This window comes from Physeter macrocephalus, unplaced genomic scaffold (assembly GCF_002837175.3).
Source record: "Physeter macrocephalus isolate SW-GA unplaced genomic scaffold, ASM283717v5 random_24, whole genome shotgun sequence".
Classification (NCBI taxonomy): domain Eukaryota; kingdom Metazoa; phylum Chordata; class Mammalia; order Artiodactyla; family Physeteridae; genus Physeter; species Physeter macrocephalus.
In genome coordinates this window covers 145877-157248 of record NW_021145311.1, presented here as the reverse complement: position 1 = coordinate 157248, position 11372 = coordinate 145877, and the positions used below count along the sequence as shown (strand labels likewise).

The window sequence follows — 11372 nt, the reverse complement described above, 5'->3', positions numbered from 1 at the left end:
GGGGGCTCAGCCCCGGCCCCCGGCGCGCTGGCGTCGGCTCCGGGGGGGGCGCTGCGCGGCGGCCGGACCGGGGGCGCGCCGCGGCCGCATCTCCTCTGCCCGCCGCGGCCGCCGCTGCGACTCGCGACTCTGCCACCTCCGCCCCCCCACCCCCGGCAACCCCCCCTTACCAAGCCGGGCCGGAGCCGCGCAAAACCCGGCCCGGAGCAAAGGCGGCGCGGAACGGAGGGCGGAGCCAGGTGGGCGGCCGGCGGCGCTGGGGGCGGGGGCGGGGGTGGGGGGTGGAGGAGTGACCCGAGAGAAGGCACCCTGCTTTTGTCCCGGCGGAGGGCCTGATCGCCGCTCCCCTCCCCACATTACTGCCCCGGTCCATTCTGGCCAGTCCCGCATACTCAGAATCCATCCTCTATCGGATCCGCGGGGACGATGGGGATGCTGTGGAGGCAGGAACTCCGGGGGTCTACATGGCCCTCTTCATATATGAGGACATTTATTCAATCCACAAGCATTATATTAAACAATACTCAGTAGACATGTAAGGAAACTGAGGCATGGGGGGCGTCTTGTCCAAGGTCACCCAGTTAGAAAGTGGCAGAACTGGAATTTGAACAGAGCAAGCTGGCTGCAGAGACCATGGCTATCTTCTGCCCCAGCGCCCATGGGGACTGACGGGAAAAGAGGTTCCCAGGGGGCTGCAGCATACCCTCAGCCGGTGTGGAGCACTCTGGCCCCCTGCCTTTGGGACTCCAAGACCAACTGGTCTTCCTGTTTCCGAGACCTCCCTGTAACCTCCCTGCCCCTTTGTGACCTTAGAAAGAGAGCTCCTCTCAGGACCTCAATGTCCCTCTCTGTCCAAAGCACCTCTCCATATGGGTGTGACTGTGTATGTCTCCCCCGCTGCGCTGCACGCTGTCCCGGTCCCTCTGGCATCTCCAGTACACAGGAGGTTCTCCATAAAAGTTTTACTATTGTGTATTTATCTAAGTGACATTTCTTGCACACCTGCTGTGTGCTTATGTTTGATGCATGAATCGCAGTGTGCAGTCCTCAGGGCAGCCGCACGAGGCTCCCACAGATGGGAAACTGAGGCACAGAGAGGTCGACCAGCTTGCATAAATCCTCCTGCCTTTGGTTATTGGGCACCTTTGGTGCGTGCCTTGCCCACTGAGTCCCACCCCGGGCTCCCAGCAGTCTGGGGGCTCAGGCAGGCCGTGTGGCTTCCCAGTGGCGCACACACGCAGTGGGACATTGGATCCTGGGCCACCTGCAGCCTTCCTGGCATCCGTGGAGACAACCCGGTTCTTCCAGGCCCCCGGCAGCTGCCCAGGGGCCGTCCTGGCGACCACAAACCTCCGCCAGCAGCCAGGCCTTCCTGCCAGTGGTTTTGCTCTGACCAGCTTTCCGGCTGAGCCAGAGTCCCAGGCAAATCAGCCAAGCACCTGCCTGCGTCTGTCTGGACTCTACCCCCTTGCCTCCTGCCCCCTGGGGAGACTGAGGCCAGCCGGGCAACGGGGGGGCGTGCTAAGTTTCAGCACTTCAGCTCGGTGTCCAGGCTCTGCATTCCCCTCCCACCTCTATACCATTCCACGTGCTGTGCCCTCCCACTTGCAGCCTTGGCCCCACTGGGCTCCTCGGCAACCTATTCCATCAGCAAACATTTATTGAGCATCTACTGTGTGCCAGGTCCTGGACTGAGCAGCCAGCAAGGCAAACTGGCTTCCTGCCTACAGTCTAGCAGGGGAGACAGAAGAATCAGTGGCTGCCGAACTCAAGGTACAGATACCTGCTGAGATAGACGGGGGCATTGTGCGGCCCAGGAGGTCCACGAGGTGATGTGGGGGCCACAGAAGGACGACAGACAGATCTGGCAGAGTACATGGGGTGCAGGGGGTGGTGGGAAGGGTATACTAAGCAGAGGGACCCGCTGGGACAAAGGCCCTGCGGGAGGCCCCACCCCTGCGGGCCGGCTCAGCTGCTGTCCAGGCTTCGGCAGTCATGAATGGGTCTTTCATGCCCCGGACTAGGGCAAGGTCAGACCGGGCTGCTCCCTCCCCCGCCGTGGGCTCCTGACTGTCTGAGCCTTGACCTGGAAGAGGGTGGCAGGAAGTTCACAGCTTGCCCGCCGGGTGAGCCAGGGAGGCCCCGGGAGGGGCAGGGCCTTGCCCGAGGTCACCAGCGCCAGCAGGGCCCTCCAAGCTGTGTGACTCTGAGCAAAGCGCCGCCCCTCTGGGCCTCAGTTTCTCAGGTCAGGCTGGGCAGCTCTGCGCTCCCGTCCAGCTCCGACCCGCAGGAATCCAGGGCGGGTTTTGAGGGTGCCCGCGGCCACCAACACCTTCCTCCCTGCGTGTCCAAGCCGCGGCCCCGGGTCCGAGGGGTCCCGGGGAGACCTGGAGTGGGTCAAGCGGCCTTTGTGTCCCCCGGGATGGGCTGAGGCTAAGCCCGGCCTTGGTGCCTGGCGCCTGCGGGGAAGGAAAACCCCGCCCCGCTGCCTGCGCGCCCCCCATCAGGGCTCCCCGCCTCGCCGCCCTGCTGTGTGACTCCCGCCGGCCCCTGCCCCTCTCTGGGTCGCGCTGGAGCCAGGCGGATGGGCAGAGGCTCGGAGGGGTCAGCTGGGTCCCGCGCCCCCTTCCTGGAGGGTCCCAGCCTTGGTTTCCCCAGTCAGGTCCGGGCCCTCTTTTAAGCCCAGGTTGGGGGGGTCTTAGCTGCTCGGTTGCGCCCCTGGTCCCGGCTCCGGCCTGGGAATCTCCGCGGGGGGCTCTGAAAGGGCAGCTCCAATTGGCTGAGGCCGCCTGTGACGTCAGGGCCTCCCCTAGCCCCCTCCCCCCAGAGGCACGTGGGGGGCGACCGCAGCAGGGGAGGGGCCCGGGGTCCGGGCGGATTCGGGGTGTCCCCCCAGTCTGAGCCTGCAGCTGGTTAGCGCAGACGCGATTCTCCTCGGACAGATTTTTCCCTCGTCCCATATCCCCCTCCAGCCCCCCCAGAACGGCAGCTGTTCCGGCGGCAGATGCGCTGGCTAAATCCGCCCAGCTGGTCCCTCCGCAGAGCTAACCGCCTAGAGCCCATGGTGGGGTGTGTGTGCATGTGCGTGTGTGTGTGGGGGGGGCATGGCCTTGACCCATCCCTGCCTCTTGCCCTTTGACCCCTGCCTGCTCGCAGGGCAGGCTGAGGGGCTCCTCTCTGGGACTCTTCTCCAGATTCAAAAATAGTCCTGGGTCCTTTGGAGCATTTGGGGGACCTGGTGCCCAGAGAGGGTGTGGCCCTTTCCAGATATGACACAGCACCTCTGGGCTGGGAAAATGACCCATTTTGTGCATATAGTAATAATGATAATGATGAGCTAACATTTATGGAGCACCTACTATATGTAGCCCTATGATTCTAGAGCATGACTACTGTTATTGTCCCATTTTCAGGTGTGGTAACTGAGGCCTAGAGAGAAATGGCTTGACCACTCAAATAGCCAGGAAATAAAACTGGAATTTGAACCCCATGCTTTTAATCATTTCCAAGGGACCTCCTAGCTTGGAAGGTTCTTTTTTAAATTTTTATAATTAATTTATTCTTATTATTTGTTTATTTTTAGCTGCACTGGGTCTTCCTTGCTGCCCCCTGCCTTTCTCTTGTTGCGGAGCTCAGGCTCTAGGCGCGCAGCCTTCAGTAGTTGTGGCGCATGGGCTCAGTGGTTGTGGTGCATGGGCTTAGTTGCTCCACGGCATGTGGGATCTTCCCGGACCAGGGCTCGAACCTGTGTTGCCTGCATTGGCAGGTGGATTCTTAACCACTGCTCCACCAGGGAAACCCACCAACAGTATTTCTTTTATCCATTTACTTGTTTCTCTTCCCATTCCTGCCCCCTCTTCTGCCCCACCCCTGCAATCAGCTCTGCCAGGGCAGGGCCAGAGTCTGCCTTGGTCATGGCTGTGTCCCCAGCGTCTAGAACAGGGCCTGGCACACAGTAAGCATTCAATAAATGTGTTGAACAAATGAATGAATGAATGGGGGCCTGAGAGCTCTGCTTTCATTGTACAGATGGGGAAACTGAGGCCCAGCTGGGCAGGAGCCCAGGGTCACTCAGTCCCCTCGGCAGCAAAATGGGACAACATGAGGCCACCTCTTCAGGCTGGGGAAGAGGTATCCAGTGAAGTAATAACTTCAGGAGCACTTATTAAGTGCCCTCTGTGTGCACTGCATAGCTCCAGGTACTGTACACATTTTGAGCCAGAGCAAGGATTTAAACCCAAGATGCTTGGCCCTAGAGTTTGCCCGAGTCCCCCTCCATTGCAGTGGAGAGGGTGAGTGCCAGGCCTGGGCACACAGTAGGCCTTCAGCCAGGCAGCCAGCGGGGATGGCTGGGTGCTGTCCAGCCTGAGACCCTCTCTGCAGCCCCTTGGACCCAGGGCTGTGGCTTGAGCTGACTGTGTGTCTGGCTGGAGCTCCAAGCGCCAGACATACCCCGGGGAAACAGTAGAGAGAGAAGCAGCAGCATTCCCTGCCTGATTTGTGAGTGGAAATTAGAGCAATTACAGTGCTTCCTCCCGGTCAGAACCAGTGACATCCCCAGAAAGGCATGGGTGTGTCCAGGGTCCTCCCAGAAGCCCCAGCCCCAAGGCCTCATCTGAATATGCAAATGAGGCAAGGGGCACCCTGGTACTCAGAAGGGAGAAGTGGTGAGGGACCCAGGGACCTTTGAGCTCCCTGGGGTCTGTCCTGGGTGTGGATAGGAAACTGAGGCACAGAAAGGGCAGGAAGCCAGCATCACTTGGAGGGAGGTGAAAAAGTGTCACATTCTCCCTGCTCAAAATCCACCCTCCCCTGAGCTTCCTCTTCCAGCCTAGCAAACACATGGAGCTCAGCCCCACCCCAGGACCTTTGCACTTGCTGTTCCCTCTCCTTGGGAAGATCCTCATGTGTTTGGCCAATATCCTTTACTTCAAGAGGGCTTTTGTTAATTCATTTTTAAATCAGTGATGGAGTGATAGAATGGGCGTGGCCACTGCAGGAAATTTGACACCTGCTACAACAAGACGAACCTTGAGGGCGTGATGCTCAGTGAAAAGAAGCCAGACACGAAAGGATAAATACTGTCTGATTCCACTCATAGGAGGTCCCTAGAGGCGTCAAATCCATAGGGACAGGAAGTAGATGGTGGGGGCCAGGGGCCAGGGGCTGGGGGAGGGGATGGGGGGGTCAGTGTTTCATGGGGACAGAGTTTCAGTTTGGGAAGGTGGAAAAGTTTGGGTCTAGGTAGTGGTGATGGCTGAACAACAATGGGAATGTCTTTCACGCCACTGAACTGAACATTTACAAATGGTTAAAATAATATTACATTAGGTATATTTTCCCACAAAAAAAAATCAAATCAAATCAAAACTGTTATGGGAAAAAAAAAACCCAAAACAGCCAGTGATAATAGAGGGTGTGTGTGAATGACCTCATCTGGTGGCGATTCCGTCACTGCCACCAAGGCTCGCGACTCAAGTGATGCTGACGTCAGTGTGTGGAGGTGCAGCTGGCGGTCCCTGAGCTCACCCTCCACGCCCAGGCTCCTTGTGCCCTTTGGGACCTGCCTGGGACAAACTCAGCTTTGGCTACAAACCCTCTGATGCGTTCAGGAAGCAGAGCCGAGTCCGTAGGTCTTGACCCTCATTGGCCTATTTATTCAGCTAACTTTATTGAGCGCCTACTGTGTACCAGGCTCTGCTGGGTAGTGCTGGCGACACAATGGTGACCAAGACAGAGCCAGGTTCTGTCCTGGCAATGGTCACAGCTCAGGGCAGGAGAAGATGAACTTATTTAACGAGTATGGATTGAGTACCTACTGGATGCCCCGCTTGTTTTAGTCACTGGGGACACAGCCGCAAACAGAATAGATAGAAGTCCTGGCCTCGTGGAGCTGACGTCCCAATGGGGTTGACAGACAAGAAGCAACATAAACGAGTGAGATCTATCCTGGGCCAGATGGTGCTAAGGAGAAAAATTAAGCAAGGAAAGAAGATGGGAAGTGCCCGAGTTGGGGGAGATATTAGGCAGGTAGTCAGGGAGGTCTCATGGAGGAGGGGACATCTGAGCAGAGACCTGAAGGAGGTAAGGGAGAAAAGCATGCAGGTATGTGGGGGAAGGGAGCTCCAGATGGCGGGGGAATGGCCAGTGCCAAGGCCCTGGGGAAGGACCATTCCTGACCTGCTAGAGGAGAAGGGGCAGCATGATCCAGGGGGAGAGAGGGAAGAGGTGATAGGGTGTGTGTGTGTGGGGGGCAGGTCATGCAGGGCCTCGTGGGCCGTGGGGACCACTTTGGAATTCACTTGGTTCCTCAAAGACCCCAAGCTGTCTTGGTCAAGGCACTTGGTCTTGATCCCAGAACTGCCCAGCACAGACCTGGCACACAGTAGGCACTCAGTAAAGACAATGGAGTATTGGCTAAGGTCCAGGCAAGTGTCAAGGAAGCCTCCTTACCTCCAGGATCCCGTGGAGCGGTGGGCCAGTTCTCATCCCAGACCTGTCCTGGAATGGCCAGTGAGGCCAGCGGTTCCCCTTGTCCTGCTTCCGTTTCCCCTGCAAGAAGATTCCAATAGGTTATGATCAGAGTGAAGGTGGGAAGGTCACTCCGCTGATCCAAGTGTGTGGTGGGGAGCAGGTCTGCCCCCAGCATGCCCTGAGGTGGGCAAGGGACCCCTGCCAGGTCCTCCTCCCTCACTCCTTCCAGTCTCCCTCTCTGCTTCTCTCCTATCCTCTCTGTGTTTCTCCATCTCCCCACCCTCTTCTTCATCTCTCCATCTTGCTCATTTACTGTCTTGGTCTCAATCTTCCTCCAGGTCTCCAGATTTCTATCCCCCACGCCCACCTCCTGCCCCTTTTCCTGCTTGCCCCCAAGACTGTCCCTCTACCCCCAAAGATCCCCAAGAGGTGTGGGCTGAGACAGCTACCCACCCACCCTCCAGCTTCCAGGGTCCCTTAGGCCATTGGGGAATTTGTTGGGGGGAAGGGGAGGAGAAATAAATACTTGTGCCATTTACATAAAATCTGCACAATTAGCATATCGATTACAAACAGTTTGTAAGGGAAATATCAATAGTAACTTGAACAACAAATGAGGCAGGCAGCCTCCCCAAGGGAGCAGCTTGTCACAAGCCCGCCTATTTTATAAACAAGGAAACTGAAGCCCATGGTAGGTGAGGTCTCTGGCAGGGTCTCTGCCCTCTCCGGGCATTCATGGACAGACAATGAAGAACCACGTGAATGACTAAAATAATTTCAGATCATTTTAAAGGCCAGGAAGAAAAGAGGATGAAGAGCAGCAGCTGTCTGGAGGCATCAGGGAGGGTTTCTCAGATGAGGTGACTTTTGAGCTGAGACCTGAAGGAGAAGTAGGAACCAGTCTGGGGAAGAAGAAATAGGGGAAGAGCATAGGGAACAACATGTGCAAAGGCCCTGGGGAAGGACCATGTTGGAGGGACAGCCAGGAGGCCTGTGTGGCTGGAGCAGAAAGAATGAGGGGGAGAGAGGGAGGAGGGGAGGGCAGAGAAGTGTTGGGGACATGGGAAAAAGTTTGGATTTTATTTCAAGGGCACTAGGGAGCCATGGGAGAGTTTATAGTGAGCAAGTGACATAATCTGATTTAACGTTTAAAAAGGTCCCTTTGGCTGCCTTTCAGAGCCTGATGCACCCAGGGCAGGAATAGGCCCCAGGGGAGGAGGGACTAGTCTGGGGCAACAACATGGGGGCCTAGACTGGGGCAGGGGCTGAGGAGGTGGAGAGAAATAGGCAGATTTGAGAGGCCTTCTTTTTTTTTTTTTGGTTGCCCTGGGTGGCATGTGGGATCTCAGTTCCCTGACCAGGGATTGAACCCACGCCCCCTGAATTGGAAACACGGAGTCTTAACCACTGGGCCACCAGGGAAGTCCCTTGAGAGTCATTTTGGATGCAAAGACTTGGGGAGCAAGGAAATGGGAATCATCCAGGAGGACTCTGAATTCTTTCCCCTGCAGCCTCCTCCCCTGTTTTGCTCTTCCCTCCCCATCTGTCCCATCTTACATTGGGTTCAGCTCATGTCACCTCCTCCAGGAAGCCCTCCTGACTGCCCTGGCCAAGTCTAAACTGTCTGCCTTGGTCCTGCCAGTTTCCCAGCACCCAACACAGTGCAGAAGCCCTACGTGTTCTGTGAGAAAGAGGGAAGATTCCAGGGTTCTGGAATTCGAAGATTTCTACAAACCAGTAACCCTCACCTCTGGGCTTAGAACCTCATCTGCACCTCCCAGGGACAGGCCCAGTGATTCCCCTCTTTTCTCAGTCCCCTGGCAGGGGAAGGGGAGGGCAGAAGAGGTTGAGCTCATTGGGGGAAACCGGGGAACTGCCAGCAGCTTTCCCCACTGTTTTCCAGCAGGGGTCCTTGGGGTTGGGGGCTTCGGCCCAGCTACCACAGTGGGAGCCTAGCCAGGAAAGATCTGGAGAGGGAGAGAGGCAAGGCCGGGAGAGGCTAGAAAAGTGTCTATTTTTCCTCCTGCAGCTGTATTTATAGATTCCCTTTGATGTCCCAGCGGTTGGCTGACCTGGTTCTCTGCTGCTTAGGGAAGACAGGTTCTCGGTGCTGCTTCTGGGAGCTGGGCGGGGGCTGCCTGGATGTGGAGAGCCAGGTGTGCAATGACTGGGCCCCCAGGCTTGGGGCGGGGGAGGCAGGGAACTTGCCTCAGTTTCCCCATTTGCAAAATGGGGCTGTCAAGGTACAGTTCTCAGAAAGTTGAAAACATAAACTCTGGTCAATGATTAATTAACTCATTATTCAGGGAACCAGTTAAATGGTCATTCTCCGCGAGTGGGGGCTACTCTTCATTGCGGTGCGCGGGCTTCTTACTGTGGCGGTTTCTCTTGTTGCGGAGCACAGGCTCTAGGACCGCGGGCTTCAGTAGTTGCGGCTCACGGGCTTAGTCGCTCCGTGGCATGTGGGATCTTCCAGGACCAGGGATTGAACCTGTGTCCCCTGCATTGGCAGGTGGATTCTTAACCACTGCGCCACCAGGGAAATCCCCAAGCTGATTCTGAGAGCATTTAAGGGACTGGGTATTTATCAGGATTTTTTTTTCTTAAGAATGTTAGAATAAGATTAGGCTGGGTACAAACTAGTGAATGTCCTACATGCAGCAAAACCATAATTGGAGTTTTTTTCTACCAGACACAAACCTACAAGTTAATTGTAACTTACCAGGGCCTGGGCTCCTACCAGATGACAGCAAGCACTTTCTCAGAGCAATGTTCATCAGTAGAACTTTCTGTGATGGTGTGTGTTCAAAGTTATACAGCTTTGTAGGTTTGAGCAAATTGCTTATTCTCTCTGGGCCTCAGTTTCCACATCTGTAAAAAGGGACTTCTATTAGCAGTCTCCACCACCTCATTTGGTTTGGGGGAGAATTAAATGAGCTAATCCACGTAAAGCAGGCACCCAGTGAGCACACAATAGGTGTTACTGTAGTTATTACTGATTGAGTTATTTCACCCTGTGAGTCATATAACCTTGCTCTGTGCCTCAGTTTTCACATCTATAAAATGGGGTCAACAATACTTGGGAACTCAGAATCCTGCTAGAAAATAGAGTTCATTCATAGAAAGGCTCTAAACATGGCCCCGGGCACATAATATGCACTGAGGATGTGTCAGCTGTTATCATTATTGGTGGTGGCAGTGACCAGAGAGGTTGACTAACTTTCCCAAGGCCACACAGCCAAGCAATGCCAGGGCTAGGAGTTGAAGTGGGGTCTTTCCAGCTAAGGTTGGTAGCGATGTCAGAGCTCTTCACAGGGTCAAGAGGGATGCCGTTGGGCCTCTGAAGACCCGGCGTCCAGGCTCCAGGGTTAAGCCCCCGTGGCAGCTGAACTTCCGTGCATCTACCCCTCTGAAATCCCTGGGAAGCAAGGCATCAGGTGTTCCGGAACAGGCGCCTGCTCTTGACAGGCGGCCGCACACATGGAGGGACAGCTGGTGGAGGACGGGTGGGCCCGGGGGGAGGGGCCCAGGGGACAGGGGCACCTTGGCCAGAAAAAGAGGTCACGAGCTGCCCCAATCCACTCATCCCCAGGCAGGGGCCACAAAGCCTTCTCTTTCATGACAACCCTCGAAACCTCAATTCCCTCATCAACATTTGGCAGATATTTATGGAGTACCTCTTGTATACCAGGTGCCCTGCCAAGCCGTTCCGTCGAGCATTGGTAACTAAGGTTCAGGAAGAAACAGTCACTTGTCTGGGTCACACAGCAAATAAACAGCAAACCTGGGACTGCAAGCCAGGGACTCTTGCTCCTGCCTCAGGACCTTTGTACTTGCTGTGTTCTCTGCCAGGAACACCCTCTCTTGGCCCCTAATATCTTTAGCCTTCAGTTTAGATGACACCTCCTGTGGGAAGCCTTCCTTCCCTGACCCACCAGCTCCCTGACCCCTATAGCTGCCTGTGTGTCCCCATCACAGCCCTCTGATCCCCGTCACGCCACGGACTATCTCCCCCAATGGACCGTGAGCTGTATCCGCAGCCTCCGGCACAGGCTTGCAGACAGTAGGTGCTCATTAAATGTTTGTTGAAGGATATGAATGAAAAGATGAATGAATGAAGTCAGAATTTCTACCCATCCCCCATTTCAAAATTGGCTCCTAGATCTGGGAAGAATGAGAGGTCTAAGCGGGAATTTGAAGGGGGTATGCATGCCTGAAGGTCTTTCTCGCAGTTTCTGATGAGGAGCCTAGCTGGGGGACTGGGTGTTGGAGGTAGCGGATCTCTGCAGGTATTTGCTGGATAACCGGGCCCGCGGGGCGCCCGGGGAGGGCGGAACCTCAAAAGCTCTGGTTGTTCCAGTCACAGAATATGAGGGTGATGCTGCAGGTGAGGAAGAGCCAGGGAAGCCCCCACCAGCCAAGGAGTCAAGTTTCAATCTGGACAGCCGGAAGGGTCTGTCCCAGGACACTCCCCACCCCCAGGGAACTGAAAGATGGGAGGTGGTGCTTAGAAAGAGGGGAGCTGAGAGAGAGGTGGGGGCTGAGATAGAAGAGGAGGCTCAGCCAGGGGAGGGGGTTAAGGGAGAGGAGAGGGCGCTGAAAGGGGAGGGGCCGAGAGAGTGGAGCCGGCTCAGAACCGGGAGGGGCTTCAGGGAGGGGTGGGGCTCGGCGAGGGGCGGGGCTCAGAAAGGTTGTGGACCCGCCCGGTTCTGTCCTCCGCTGCGGCCCCAGGATGCCAGGGTCCGGAGTGTATCACGTCACCGGATTTCGCATCCACCCAGAAACTTGGCCGCGTCCCAAGGGCTGAGGGTCGCCTCCCATCCCGCTACCCTACCCGCCCTCTTCTCGGGTCCTTCAGGTTTCCTCCGATCCCCCCTCCCCCAAGTCAGCTGTGTCCG

At 56.3% G+C, this 11372-nt stretch overlaps 1 protein-coding gene across 1 annotated transcript in view; it reads right to left on the bottom strand.

The window, feature by feature from the left end:
* The window catches only part of SEMA6B (semaphorin 6B), a 28024-nt gene extending 27840 nt beyond the window's left edge, over positions 1-184 (bottom strand). The window contains exon 1 of the mRNA XM_055082156.1: positions 181-184. The gene's annotated coding sequence lies outside the window, so the exon portion shown is untranslated. The remainder of the gene's footprint in view (positions 1-180) is intronic.
* Positions 185-11372: the final 11188 nt, after the last annotated feature.